The sequence below is a fragment of the Pseudophryne corroboree genome, unplaced genomic scaffold (assembly GCF_028390025.1).
Source record: "Pseudophryne corroboree isolate aPseCor3 unplaced genomic scaffold, aPseCor3.hap2 scaffold_2528, whole genome shotgun sequence".
Classification (NCBI taxonomy): Eukaryota; Metazoa; Chordata; class Amphibia; order Anura; family Myobatrachidae; genus Pseudophryne; species Pseudophryne corroboree.
Genome location: NW_026969187.1, coordinates 10,854 through 25,915, shown reverse-complemented (window position 1 = coordinate 25,915; position 15,062 = coordinate 10,854). Strand labels below are relative to the sequence as shown.

The 15,062-nt window shown below is 43.5% G+C and overlaps 1 non-coding gene and 1 pseudogene across 1 annotated transcript; one reads left to right on the top strand and one right to left on the bottom strand.

The window, feature by feature from the left end:
- Window positions 1–1,271: 1,271 nt before the first annotated feature.
- Window positions 1,272–1,434, top strand: LOC135012108 (U1 spliceosomal RNA). Its single transcript, XR_010211114.1, has one exon. It is a non-coding gene; the product is annotated as a U1 spliceosomal RNA (small nuclear RNA).
- A 3,252-nt stretch (window positions 1,435–4,686) lies between these two features.
- On the bottom strand, window positions 4,687–4,865 carry LOC135012109 (U1 spliceosomal RNA; annotated as a pseudogene).
- Window positions 4,866–15,062: the final 10,197 nt, after the last annotated feature.

Below are 15,062 nucleotides of genomic sequence, written 5' to 3'. Positions count from 1 at the left end.
TTCCAGCTTGAATTTCAATGATGCATTGGGGCAACGATTTTGTGAGAAACATCTTCACCCTTTAATAAAGATTTTCTTAATTCCTTACCTGTGTGCTAATTAGATATCACCTTGTTTTCACATTAAACAGACTTCCACATGAGAAAGCAGCAAGGATGCAGTGGCGTTAATGTTTCCTGGTGTCAACCTGTATTATTTCAGTAGATATTGAAATGAGGATGCATCTTGCTGCCTTTCCAATGAAGCAAGTTTAATTTAGTAATAGGTGAAAAACCATCCAAGAGCTGTTTAATCACTCAATTGGATTTTTTTTGCCAGCATATTTCTTTTTCTTTGCAACCCACTGCTAAATTGTGCTTCCTAGCTGTTTTTATAAAATCACTGAATCAAATCTAACTCTGATTACATCAGAGAAGTCTAAATACCTAACACCATAACAGGGGGTTTGAAATTTTGACTTGTCTACTTAAAGATCACCAAAATCTGATAACAAAGTCAATTACATCCCTGGGTGGGATTGAACCACCAACCTTTTGGTTAATAGCCATACACACTAACTGATTGCGCCACAGCGACACTTTGCAAAATTACATACTGACAAAGGCTAATAAACAATCATCTAGAACGTTTCCTAGAAAAACTTTAAAAAGTCAATAATCTGGAGTGTTTTTGTAAGATGTTTCTGCCATCAACCAATGAAGAAACACATTGGTACTTTCCCATGATGAGTGAGTGCTTCAGGATCTCTTGCACTTACATGTGCAGCAGAGTACTGCAATGGAAGCATGCTGGGCCCATAACCCAGAGGTAGAAAGATTGAAACTATCCTCTGCTATATGCATTTTTTTTGTTAATTAAAGTAATCCAAAACTGGGATTGATATTTTTGCTCTTTTATTTTTACTTAAAGTACAATAACTTTTACCATTTTAATTTGTTTTAATAGTATATTGACAGTATTGTTTTCTTTCAAAAATTCACTTAATTTTCTTTTCTGTGTGCTAATTAGATATCACCTTGTTTTCACATTAAATAGACTTCCACATGAGAAAGCAGCAAGGATGCAGTGGCGTTAATGTTTCCTGGTGGTAGTGGGGTACTGTGTTTGTGCTTTCCTCTGGTCAGCTCTGGTAAAAGTCAGATTTCTTTGTCTCAGATCTTCCTCTAGCCTTGTTCTTCTTTCGAGAGTTCCCTTGTGCTGCCTCAGTTGGATCTCCTTCACTTGACAGGGGGGTACCCGAGCAGCGACCCTCCCCAGCACTAGCCCAACTCCTACTTACCTGCCAGGTGAGATACTATGATCAGGAAGGTGCTTCTCCCAGGGAAAGGCTCACCCATTGCAATCTGGGTGTGCTGCTCCTGCGATTTCCCCAAATGTGGGAAACTTGACTGCATAATTTGTGTTTCCCCTGGTCGGCTCTCGTATAATTCAGATCTCTTTGTCTCAGGTCTCTCTCCAGCCTAGTTTGCTGTCTGTTTCCACTTCTCTTTTCTTAAACCGCTCCCTTCTATGCCCTTGTGCACCTTAATTAAATCTAACTCTGATTACGTCAGAGAAGGCCAGGTACCCTACACCATAAGAGGGGGTTTGAAATTTTGACTTGTCTACTTAAAGATCACCAAAATCTGATCACAAGGTCAATTACATCACTGGGTGGGAACCTTTTGGTTAATAGCCCATGTAAGTGCAAGAGATCCTGAAGCACTCACTCATCATGGGAATGTACCAATGTGTTTCTTACAAAAATTCTCCAGATTATTGACTTTTTAAAGTTTTTCTAGGAAACGTTCTAGATGAATGCTTATTAGCCTTTGTCAGTATGTACTTTTGCGAAGTGTCGCTGTGGCGCAATCAGTTAGTGTGTATGGCTATTAACCTAAAGGTTGGTGATTCAATCCCACCCAGGGACGTAATAGACCTTGTTATCAGATTTTGGTGATCTTTAAGTAGACAAGTCAAAATTTCAAACCCCCTCTTATGGTGTAGGGTACCCGGCCTTCTCTGATGTAATCAGAATTAGATTTGATTAAGTGATTTTATAAAAAACAGCTAGGAAGCACAATTTAGCAGTGGGTTGCAGAGAAAAAAAATTATGCTGGCAGAAAAGTCCAATTGAGTGATTAAACAGCTCTTCATTTTCTGATTTTATGTTTATGCTAACAAATTTGCTCTCTGAAAAGTGTCCACAAAGCCAAGTCTCTGATTAACACCTTTGTAGGAATGGTTTTTCACCTATTACTGAATTAAACTTGCTTCATTGGAAAGGCAGCAAGATGCATCCTCATTTCAATGTCTACTGAAATAATACAGGTTGACACCAGGAAACATAAACGTCACTGCATCCTTGCTGCTTCCTCATGGGGAAGTCTGTTTAATGTGAAAACAAGGTGATATCTAATCAGCACACAGGTAAGGAATTAAGAAAATCTTTCTTTATGGGTGAAGATGTTTCTCACAAAATTGTTGCACCAAGGCATCATTGAAATTCAAGCTGGAAAGATGATTTTAATATATCACTTGTACATTTTGTACTGCTCTTCTGGTGACAATGTAGATTGTTTTTGTCAATTACCATTTTAATAATCGGGTAAAGAAAATTAATTGGATTTTTGAAAGAAAACAATACTGTCAATATACTATTAAAACAAATTAAAATGGTAAAAGTTATTGTACTTTAAGTAAAAATAAAAGAGCAAAAATATCAATCCCAGTTTTGGATTACTTTAATTAATAAAAACAATGCATATAGCAGAGGATAGTTTCAATCTGCCTACCTCTGGGTTATGGACCCAGCATGCTTCCATTACAGTACTCTGCTGCACATGTAAGTGCAAGAGATCCTGAAGCACTCACATATCATAGGAAAGTACCAATGTGTTTCTTCATTGGTTGATGGAAGAAACATCTTACAAAAACTCTCCACATTATTGACTTTTTAAAATGTTTCTAGGAAACGTTCTAGATGAATGCTTATTAGCCTTTGTCAGTATGTACTTTTGAAAAGTGTCGCTGTGGCGCAATCAGTTAGTGTATAAGGCTATTAACCAAAAGGTTGGTGGTTCAATCCCACCCAGGGACGTAATTGACCTTGTTATCAGATTTCGGTGATCTTTAAGTAGACAAGTCAAAATTTCAAACCCCCTCTTATGGTGTAGGGTACCTGGCCTTCTCTGATGTAATCAGAGTTAGATTTGATTAAGTGATTTTATAAAAAAAACAGCTAGGAAGCACAATTTAGCAGTGGGTTGCAGAGAAAAAGAAAAATGCTGGCAGAAAAATCCAATTGAGTGATTAAACAGCTCTTCATTTTCTGGCTTTATTTTTATGCTAACAAATTTGTTCTCTGAAAAGTGTCCACAAAGCCAAGTCTCTGATTAACACCTTTGTAGGGATGGTTTTTAACCTATTACTAAATTAAACTTGCTTCATTGGAAAGGCAGCAAGATGCATCCTCATTTCAATGTCTACTGAAATAATACAGGTTGACACCAGGAAACATTAACGCCACTGCATCCTTGCTGCTTTCTCATGTGAAAGTCTGTTTAATGTGAAAACAAGGTGATATCTAATTAGCACACAGGTAGGGAATTAAGAAAATCTTTATTTAAGGGTGAAGATGTTTCTCACAAAATCGTTACCTCAATGCATCATTGAAATTCAAGCTGAAAAGATGATTTTAATATATCACTTGTACATTTTGTATTGCTCTTCTGGTGACAATGTAGTTTGTTTTTGTCAATTACCATTTTAATAATAGGGTAAAGAAAATTAAGTGGATTTTTGAAAGAAAACAATACTGTCAATATATTATTAAAACAAATTAAAACAGTAAAAGTTATTGTACTTTAAGTAAAAATAAAAGAGCCAAAATATCAATCCCAGTTTTGGATTACTTTAATTAACAAAAAAAATGCATATAGCAGAGGACAGTTGCAATCTGCCTACCTCTGGGTTATAGGCCCAGCATGCTTCCATTGTAGTCCTTTGCTGCACATGTAAGTGCAAGAGATCCTGAAGCACTCACTCATCATGGGAAAGTACCAATGTGTTTCTTCATTGGTTGATGGAAGGAACATCTTACAAAAACTCTCCAGATTATTGACTTTTTAAAGTTTTTCTAGGAAACGTTCTAGATGAATGCTTATTAACCTTTGTCAGTATGTACTTTTGCAAAGTGTCTCTGAGGCGCAAACAGTTAGCGTGTTCAGTTGTTAACCAAAAGGTTGGTGGTTCAATCCCACCTAGGGACGTAATTGACCTCGTTATCAGATTTTGGTGATCTTTAAGTAGACAAGTAAAAATTTCAAACCACCTCTTATGGTGTAGGGTACCTGGCCTTCTCTGATGTAATCAGAGTTAGATTTGATTAAGTGATTTTATAAAAAAAACAGCCACGAAGCACAATTTAGCAGTGGGTTGCAGAGAAAAAGAAATATGCTGGCAGAAAAATCCAATTGAGTGATTAAACAGCTCTTCATTATCTGGCTTTATTTTTATGCTAACAAATTTGTGCTCTGAAAAGTGTCCACAAAGCCAAGTATCTGATTAACACCTTTGTAGGGATGGTTTTTCACCTATTATTAAATTAAACTTGCTTCATTGGAAAGGCAGCAAGTGATGTCATCCAAGCAGTGGGTCAAAGTTGGCTTCAAACCTCGTCTGCTTATGAAAAGAGAAAAGGGGTATGCAGGGCATGGCGGCCTTTTGCGGTGCTTGGATGACCCCTAGTTCGCATTAGATAATGCAGTCGAGTTTCCCACATTTGGGGAAATCACAGGGGTCAGCATACCCAGAATGCAATGAATGAACCGCACCCTGGGAGAACAGTCTTCATGACCATGGTATCTCCTATGCAAAATAAGTATGATTTGGGATAGGGCTGGGGAGGGCCGCTGCTCAGGCACATCTCTGTCAAGTAAAGGAGATTCAACTGAGGCAGCACAAGGGAACTCTCATCTGGGGACAACAACTGCAGGGAGAACACATATTTTCAGATGAACATGGGAGGGCAGAAGGCTGCCTAATACTGAAGCACCCCCAAACAACAAACCAAATGCAACAACTAGTGCAAGCATTCCTGGGGGAAGGCCTGCAGCAGATGGATTTGCATATGGCGATGTCATCCAAGCAGTGGGTCAAAGTTGGCTTCAACCCTCGTCTGCATATGAAAAGAGAAAAGGGGCGTGCAGGGCATGGCGGCCTTTTGCGGCACTTGGATGACCCCTAGTTTGCATTAAACACCTCCACCCTCCGTCGGTGTGGGGCTCATGTTGGCTATGCCCCAGCCCCTGAAGCATTCAAGCTGATTTCTTGCAGCAGCTGGGCACTGTAACAGCTCCAGAGCTGCTCTGTAAGGCAAGTAAAAGGGTGTGGGCCCTGCAGCACTACCTGTAGTTCGCATTGTGCGAGACCCCTAGTTCGCATTAAACACCCCCACCCTCCTTCGGTGTGGGGCTCATGTTGGCCATGCCCCAGCCCCTGAAGCATTCACGCTGATTTCTTGCAGCAGCTGGGCACTGTAACAGCTCAAGAGCTGCTCTGTAAGGCAAGTAAAAGGGTGTGGGCCCTGCAGCACTACCTGTAGTTTGCATTGTGCATTGGAAGGCACAAAGTAAGCAGACGGGAGGAGAAGTCAGGATAGTGCACAAGGGTATAGACGGGAGGGGCTCAAGAAAAAAGAAGTGGAAACAGACAGCAAACTAGGCTTCCAATGCACAATGCAAACTACAGGTAGTGCTGCAGGGCCCACACCCTTTTACTTGCCTTACAGAGCAGCTCTGGAGCTGTTTAATCACTCAATTGGATTTTTCTGCCAGCATAATTTTTCTCTTACGTCCTAGAGGATGCTGGGGACTCCGTAAGGACCATGGGGGATAGACGGGCTCCGCAGGAGACATGGGCACTTAAAGAAAGACTTTAGATCTGGGTGTGCACTGGCTCCTCCCTCTATGCCCCTCCTCCAGACCTCAGTTTACTACTGTGCCCAGAGGAGACTGGGTGCTTTTCAGGGAGCTCTCCTGAGTTTCCTGACAGAAAGTATATTTGTTAGATTTTTTTATTTTCAGGGAGCCTGCTGGCAACAGACTCCCTGCATCGAGGGGCGGAGGGGAGAGATGCACACCTACTTCTGTGAGTTGATAGGCTCTGCTTCTTAGGCTACTGTACAGCATTAGCTCCAGAGGGATCGGTACGCAGGTCTCACCCTCGCCGTCCGTCCCAGAGCCGCGCCGCCGTCCCCCTCGCAGAGCCGGAAGATAGAAGCCGGGTGAGTATGAGAAGAAAAGAAGACTTCAGAGGCGGCGGAAGACTTCATGATCTTCACTGAGGTAACGCACAGCAGTAAAGCTGTGCTCCATTGCTCCCATACACCTCACACACGGCAGTCAGTGTAAGGGTGAAGGGCTCAGGGGGGACGCCCTGGGCAGCAATATAGACCTCTCTTTGGCAAAATAAATATATATGCAGCTAGGCACTGTATATATATATATAAGAGCCCCCGCCATTTTTTTACTATATTTGAGCGGGACAGAAGCCCGTCGCTGAGGGGGTGGTGCTTCTCCCTCAGCACTCACCAGCACCATTTTCTCCACAGCACCGCTGAGGGGAAGCTCCACGGACTCTCCCCTGCTTATACCACGGTAGAAAGAGGGTCTTAAAGAAGAGGGGGGCACATAATTAGGCGCATATATATATGGAAATACAGCGCTACTGGGTAAACATAAAATTATTGTGTTTTTTTCCTGGGTCATATAGCGCTGGGGTGTGTGCTGGCATACTCTCTCTCTCTGTCTCTCCAAAGGGCCTTGTTGGGGAACTGTCCTCAGATAAGAGGATTCCCTGAGTGTATGGTGTGTCGGTACACGTGTGTCGACATGTCTGAGGTAGAAGGCTCTCCTAGAGAGGAGCAGGAGCAAATTAATGTGGTGTCTCCATCGACAACGCCGACACCTGACTGAATGGATATGTGAAATGTTTTAAGTGCTAATGTAAACTTATTACACAAGAGATTAGACAAAGCTGAAGCTAGGGAACAGTCAGGGAGTCAACCCATGCCTGTCCCTATGTCGCAGGGACCTTCGGGGTCTCAAAAGCGCCCACTATCCCAAATAGTTGACACAGATACCGACACGGATTCTGACTCCAGTGTCGACTACGATGATGCAAAGTTACAGCCAAAATTGGCTAAATGTATTCGATATATGATTATTGCAATAAAAGATGTTTTGCACATCACAGAGTCCCCTGTCCCTGACACGAGGGTACACATCTATAAGGGAAAGAAACCTGAGATAACCTTTCCCCCCTCACATGAGTTGAACGAATTATGTGAAAAAGCTTGGGAATCTCCAGACAAAAAGCTGCAGATTCCCAAAAGGATTCTTATGGCGTATCCTTTCCCGCCAATGGACAGGATACGGTGGGAATCCTCCCCTAGAGTGGATAAAGCATTGACACGCTTATCCAAAAAGGTAGCGCTGCCATCCCAGGATACGGCTACCATCAGGGACCATGCTGACCGCAAGCAGGAGGTTACCCTAAAGTCCATTTACACACATTCTGGTACCTTACTCAGACCGGCAATTGCGTCGGCCGGGGTTGTAGCGCGGTGGCAGCATGGACAGATACCTTATCAGCAGAGATTGAGACCCTAGATAAGGATGCTATGTTATTGACCATAGGGCATATAAAAGATGCTGTCCTATATATAAGAGATGCTCAAAGTGACATTAGTCTACTGGGTTCTAGAATAAACGCTATGTCAATTTCTGCTAGACGAGTCCTATGGACCCGGCAATGGACAGGTGATGCCGACTCAAAAAGGTATATGGAGGTTTTACCTTACAGGGGTGAGGAATTGTTTGGGGAAGGTCTCTCGGACCTAGTCTCCACAGCTACAGCTGGTAAATCAAATTTTTTGCCTTATATTCCCTCACAGCCTAAGAAAGCACCACATTATCAAATGCAGTCCTTTCGATCACAGAGAAACAAGAAAGTACGAGGTGTGTCCTTTCTTGCCAGAGGTAAGGGCAGAGGGAAGAAGCTGCACAACACAGCTAGTTCCCAGGAACAGAAGTCCTCCCCGGCCTCTACAAAATCCACCGCATGACGCTGGGGCTCCGCTAAAGGAGTCCGCCCAGTTGGGGGCACGTCTTCGAGTTTTCAGCCACATCTGGGTTCATTCGCAGGTGGATCCCTAGGCAATAGAAATTGTTTCTCAGGGTTACAAGCTGAAATTCGAAGAGGTGCCTCCTCGCCGGTTTTTCAAATCGGCCCTACCATCTTCTCCCCAGGAAAGGGAGATAGTGTTAAATGCAATTCACAAATTGTATCTTCAACAGGTGGTGGTCAAGGTTCCCCTGCTTCAACAAGGAAATGGAAATTATTCGACCCTGTTTGTAGTCCCAAAACCGGACGGTTTGGTCAGACCCATATTAAATTTAAAATCCCTGAACCTATACTTGAAAAGGTTCAAGTTCAAGATGGAATCGCTAAGAGCGGTCATCGCCAGCCTAGAAGGGGGGGATTTTATGATATCTCTGGACATAAAGGATGCATACCTTCATGTACTCATTTATCCACCTCATCAGGCGTACCTAAGATTTGCGGTACAGTATTGTCATTACCAATTTCAGACGTTGCCGTTTGGTCTCTCCAGAATTTTCTCCGAGAATTTTCACCAAGGTAATGACGGAAATTATGGTGCTCCTGCGAAAGCAAGGTGTCACAATTATCCCGTACTTGAACGATCTCCTCATAAAAGCGAGATCAAGAGAGCAGTTGCTGAACAGCGTATAACTTTCACTGAAGGTGTTACAGCAACACGGCTGGATTCTCAATATCCCGAAGTCGCAGTTGGTTCCTACGACTCGTCTGACTTTGCTTGGGCATTATTCTGGATACGGACCAGAAAAGGGTTTATCTTCCGATAGAAGAGGCCCAGGAACTCATGACTCTGGTCAGGAACCTATTGAAACCAAAACAGGTGTCAGTGCATCACTGCACTCGAGTCCTGGGAATGATGGTGGCATCATACGAGGCCATTCCCTTCGGCAGGTTCCATGCGAGGATCTTGCAATGGGACCTACTGGACAAGTGGTCCGGGTCACATCTACAGATTCATCAGTTGATCACCCTGTCCCCCAGGGCCAGGGTATCTCTCCTGTGGTGGCTGCAGAGTGCTCACCTTCTAGAGGGCCGCAGGTTCGGCATTCAGGACTGGATCCTGGTGACCACGAACGCGAGCCTCCGAGGTTGGGGAGCAGCCACACAGGGAAGAAATTTCCAAGGTCTTTGGTCAAGTCAGGAGACTTGTCTTCACATCAACATCCTGGAGCTAAGGGCCATATACAACGCCCTATGTCAAGCGGAGACCTTACTTCGCGACCAACCAGTTCTGATCCAGTCAGACAACGTCACCGCACTAGTTCATGTAAACCGCCAAGGCGGCACAAGGAGCAGAGTGGCGATGGCGGAAGCCACCAGAATTCTTCGCTGGGCGGAGAATCATGTAAGCTGTCAAAGTCAGAAAAATATCACGATGCACACTGCCATATTTGCACCTCATATGTGTCCCTGCTGCGCATGCGTGCGCTCTCCCGTGCGTGCGCATACTCGCTGTTGCGGGCACCCGCAGGCGCACGGTATGCGCATTTACGGTAGAGATTGTGTGCGTCTAGCGGGCGACTCTTTCGTTACATATTTTCACCATATAATGCATTTTGTAGATTATGGTCCCTTTGATAGATTCTGAAAGTTTAGTTAATGTAGTATGTTCCTGGACAGAGAGATCCCTCATTGTTTGATACGAAGGGTCAGACAGGAGTAATACAGTGGTGTTTAGTATCCATCGGAAGAGTATTTAATTAGCAATATTCCGGTGTTGGTTTGAAGCGGATCAATCGCTCGTGCGAATAGTTATGGACATAAGAAGTTTATGAACATTTACTGTATTTGCACTTACTTATCCATGCGGCGGGAAACCCAGTTTCCCTCCCACCTGAGCTGTTGGAAATAGTCACAGCCCACCTGTATGAATCAACCTATGACCTTTTGTTATAATGCGAAGACGAATTCCTGTGTCCAATGAACAATGAGATTGTAGGGACCATTGAATTGTATTGTGTGTGGGGCATAAATAGACAGGCCGATCACATCCAGCACTCACTCTTCATCGGTTATCATTGCTGAAAATCGGGAGCTGGATGTCCAGAGGCGCATGCGATCGTTTCCTTTGTGCGTAAGTTTTCTCCGTAATCATATTGTCTTTTCTTGTTATTATGGGCCATATCTTTCTCTCTCTCTCTTCTCTTTCTCTCATTTTCTCTTAAACGTACTTGTATTGTATTTACTGTGTAGTTACCTGGTTAGTTAGTCTATGTTATATTGTAGTGTATGACTTGTATTGTATTAATTCTTTTGCAAGTATAACATTCATAATATATATATTAGGCGTTGGACCCTAAGCACGGTATTTGTGTATTTCTTATAGTGTTAAGTATTCTCAGAGCGTCGGTGACGCTCGAACAGCTTTTGAGTTAATAAGGTTATACAGTGTTGCATTTACACCCTATCTCTACACTAAGGTTTTACAGCAAATTACATTGTTTGTGGTTTAGACATAAAGGTTTAACATTGTGAGCGTCGGCGCCGCTCGTGATCTCCTCGTGGTCTCGAGCGTCCGCTACGCTGATAGCGTAGCATTACGGTAGTCGCTCACCTATAAGTGTGCCCGATACCAACAGCGTATTCTCGTGAGCGTCTGTATCGCTTGAGCAGCCCGCTCCCGATACAGCGTCCGTTACGCTATAGCGAACCATTACGTTAGTCAGCAGCCAATAGCGTGCCTGCCTGTGATCTCTTGGCCGTGAGCGAACGTGACGCTTGAGCGTCTCGACCACGGCTAAGCGATTGTTACGCAACGAGCGTACCCTTACGGTACTCCATACGCAAATAGCGTACAGTGTTCTTAGACCTCACAAAGGGTTTTAAATAAGATAAATATTTAGCTTTATCAATTGGCGGCTCGTCCTGTCCTTCACATATCTCTGCTAGGTAATTTCAGCAGACATTATCCATCAGCAAAGGGCGGGAGATCATATTCTTCGCAGTGCTGACGGGATAAGCGTCTGTTTCGCTTAGTAAAGGGTGCTGAAGGAATCCGGGAACCGGAGGTAAGAACAACACACTAGTGTCTTTTAAAACTGTTTATTTCTATCTTGCGTACGCACACACGCATATCTGCATTTCTTTTTCATTCATGTATTTTCATATATCACTCTCCTGTTTGCCATTTTATAATTGATAAAACGTGCTAAGAGAGATTTGTCGCTATTTCATAGTTAAAGTGTAAAAGTAATGCGTTAAGGGATAAAGTGTAAAGCACACACGCAGCTCTACCTAAAGGTAAAAGGAGAGATTGGTGTGTTGCACGGTAGACGACTGAGGATCATCTACATTGATAAAACGTGTTAGTTGTGTTACGGTGGACATTGGTTTTGTATACACGTGTCTCTAACAAAAGGCTGAGACTCGCGTACGCAAAGGCCGACGCACGCAGCGTAAATTATGCAACGGAGCGTCTGGGTACGCCCTCGTAACATAAATCACACGATAGTGTTGATTTTTAAATAGCACAATAAGCGATAAATAGCGCAATAAGCGATAAATATCGCAACAGGCGATAAATAGCGCAACAAGCGATAAATAGCGCAACAGGCGATAAATAGCGCAAATCTATTTTAAATCCGAAATTTAAATTAACAGATCCTTCTCCAAATTTACAACACATCTGGTCTAAAGAAAAATTTCTGCGCAGAAATAGAAATAGAAACAAAAGTGTGTATGTGGTGAGTGAGTGTTTGTTTTTACAATTTTGGGGATTGAACCACAGAAATCATCGAGTTCTCGTGAAGTACATACGTGTAAGTGACATACGTGGTGGCTAGGGAGGCATCTCTGGTTAAACATAAAATTTGAGCATTAGAGTGTAGCAGACCAGGAGGTCATACTGTAACAGACCAGGAGGTCAGACCAGGAGGTCGCATAACAGACCAGGAGGTCCAAGTACAGCAGACAAGGAAGTCCGCTATAGAGACAAGGCACAACACCAAGAAGGGTTGGTGCGACACCCATATAGGCCATAAAAAGCTCAGGCTGAAGGAATTCGCAGCTGCTGAATGTCGATTCCACTGGTCGCTCCGTACATAAGATTAGTTGCTTATGTGCTGAACGATTGTACCGCACGTAATTGTGTGCATTAAGTTAGTCTGACCAGTACCATTTGTGTACAAACCCGGTCATAAAACTATTTGTACATTCTGACGTTATTTGTGTAATTTTTTATTTTCTGAAGGGAAGTTCGCTGGTCACTCAGGAATTGTCCAACAACCAATAGTTACTGGAAAGAGTAAGTGTTCTTCGGATATCTCTTGCATGTTCCAGTAAATAGAGGTTCATAGGGGCCCTGGGTCGAGTACGCCAGCGCTATATCAGTGTGTGGGCGTATTGGTCGGCGTGGGCGAGTGAGTGAGGTGCTCGGTAAACTTCACCGTCAACCTATCTTTTAATATTTTGGTTTTTTGTAAGGGTTCGCAGAAGACCCTGAGATAAAGGTCAGAGGTAGAGCAAGCAACACCTGCAAATTATGGGGGCCAGTTGTTCAGGAAGGGGGCGATCAACCTCGGTTCGGGTTGATTCAGTAAACCGACCAGTCGGGTCGGCAAGGTATGTAATGTGTGAAAAATATGGTTTACATACAGAAATTTTATGTGATGAATGGGAGAGAATGACAGTACATGACGGGGAGAAATTCCCAAGAGTAGGTAGCTTCAGCCCAGAAGTGTTAATGAATTTAAGGAGGAGGATATGTCTCATTAAATCAACAAAGAGACGAATCCAACATTATGATTATTTGCAGCTATGGCAACAGGAGGGTGAAATACAGAGAGGATTGGCTCTGGCGGCGGGATCTGGCCCTATCAGGAAACTGATAGCCACGGCCCCGCCGCCACCATACATATCAGGAGAGAAATTGGTTGCGGAGAATGACGCATCAGGGGGTAACAAACAGGCACTTAGCAACTGTATAAATGTTAAGGATAATGTTAATAAGTTAACCAATGCAAGCATTAACCCGTGCAAGTTGTACCCTGTTTTGAACTTTCCCCAGGAGTGTGATCAAGAGGACGAATCGGCAACAATATCGGCGCTCTCTCTAGCAGCCACTATATCAGAAACGACAGTAGGCACGGCCCAACCCATAAGATTAGTAACAAAGCCCCCTAGCGGAGGGACAGGTGAGGTCGTATCAACGGGTAAGTACGGCACCTTACACTATGCTGAAACCATTTCACCACAGGCTGTAGAATCTACACAGAATGATGTTAGTAGACTTAATCCTGTTAGGGTAATAGCTGTTCCAAATGGGAAAACTGACACATCAGGAGTCACTCCTATCAGGAACATTGCCATGTATATCCCATTTTCCAGAATGGAATTAAGGACCATAGTGTCTGAATTCCCTGACCCCAGAAAATACTTAGTTGCTAGCCAAAAATACATCAGAGACCTAGGAAACACTTTAGAGCCCAATAACAAAGACTGGCAGATATTGCTGAGGGCATGTTTACCCTCCAATGTCGACTCAGCTCAATTTTTAGCTGACTGTGGATTGGATCTGGATGTACCTCTTACAGATGTGTACAACAAAGATAACGTAAAAAGAATAAATTTACAGTTAAAGGAGTATTTCCCAGCTGTAGCCAAATGGAATAGAATTTTTTCCATTAAACAAAAAGAGACAGAAACAGCTGCTGATTATTTTCACCGGGCATTATTAGAAATGGCAAAGTACACTGGCATAGAGGACATTAGGACCAATGCAAACCATCAAGAAGTAGCAGTATCTGTGCTAATGGATGGTTTAAAAGAAGCATTAAAGACAAGGGTACAGACCACGCAACCATGTTGGCGAGGTCTGTCAGTGGCTACTTTGAGAGAGGCTGCTATTGATCACGACCGGAATATCACCAGACACAGGGAGTCGCAAGGTGATAAGTTAATGTCAGTAAGTATACAGGCCCTGACCACAAAACAGCCTGTGTTTATATCACCAAACCCTGTGGGTAAGTCAAATGTGGTAACATGTTATTTTTGTCATAAACAGGGACACATAGCACGAGACTGTAGAGCGAAAAATTCGCAAAGATCTTACCAACCCCCTAGACAACGACACGACACACGACATTGGGAGCAAGGTCCGCAGAGACGGAGTTATGAGCCACATGCAGGAGAAACAAAAAGATACCCCCCGAACAGAGACTGGCAAACTCCTGGCAGTTCCCATTTAACCCCTTCACAAGTAGTTGCTGCCAGCGGGATTCAGGGAGGTCACCATACCCAATAGGGGTGTAGCCATACCTGTAATCTGCAGCCAGTAAAATTGATTGCAAGCCTTGGGAGTGAACCTGAAATTGCAATCAATGTAGCTGGTAAATCATTAAACTTTCTTGTAGACACAGGGGCGGCCAAATCAGTGATAAATTCGACAGTGGGCATGAGAACCACTGGTAAGACAATTCCAGCCATAGGGGTAACGGGAGTAGTCCAGCACTACCCTGTTAGCAAACCAGCCGAGATTACAGTAGGGCCTTTACATACCAAGCATTCCTTTTTGCTGGCTGCATCGGCACCGACTAATCTCCTGGGAAGAGACTTATTGTGTAAAATGGGGTGCGTCATTTATTGTACTCCTGAAGGTGTATTCTTGGACATACCTGAGAATCACGCTCAGGAAGTGCGAGACATGTTAGACTCCCCATCAAAATTAATGTCACATACCATTATGACAAATAGGACTCCATCCAAAGTAGAAGAAATGACATCCCAGATACCAGAGTCACTTTGGACTAAAGATGGACAGGACACTGGATTAATGGCAAACGTAGCTCCTGTAGTTGTACAAGTAAAAGATGGTAGGATAGCTCCAAAAATCCCACAGTACCCTCTGAAGCCAGAGGTGGAGTTAGGAGTGTATCCCGTAATAGAGCGCTTGCTACAACAGG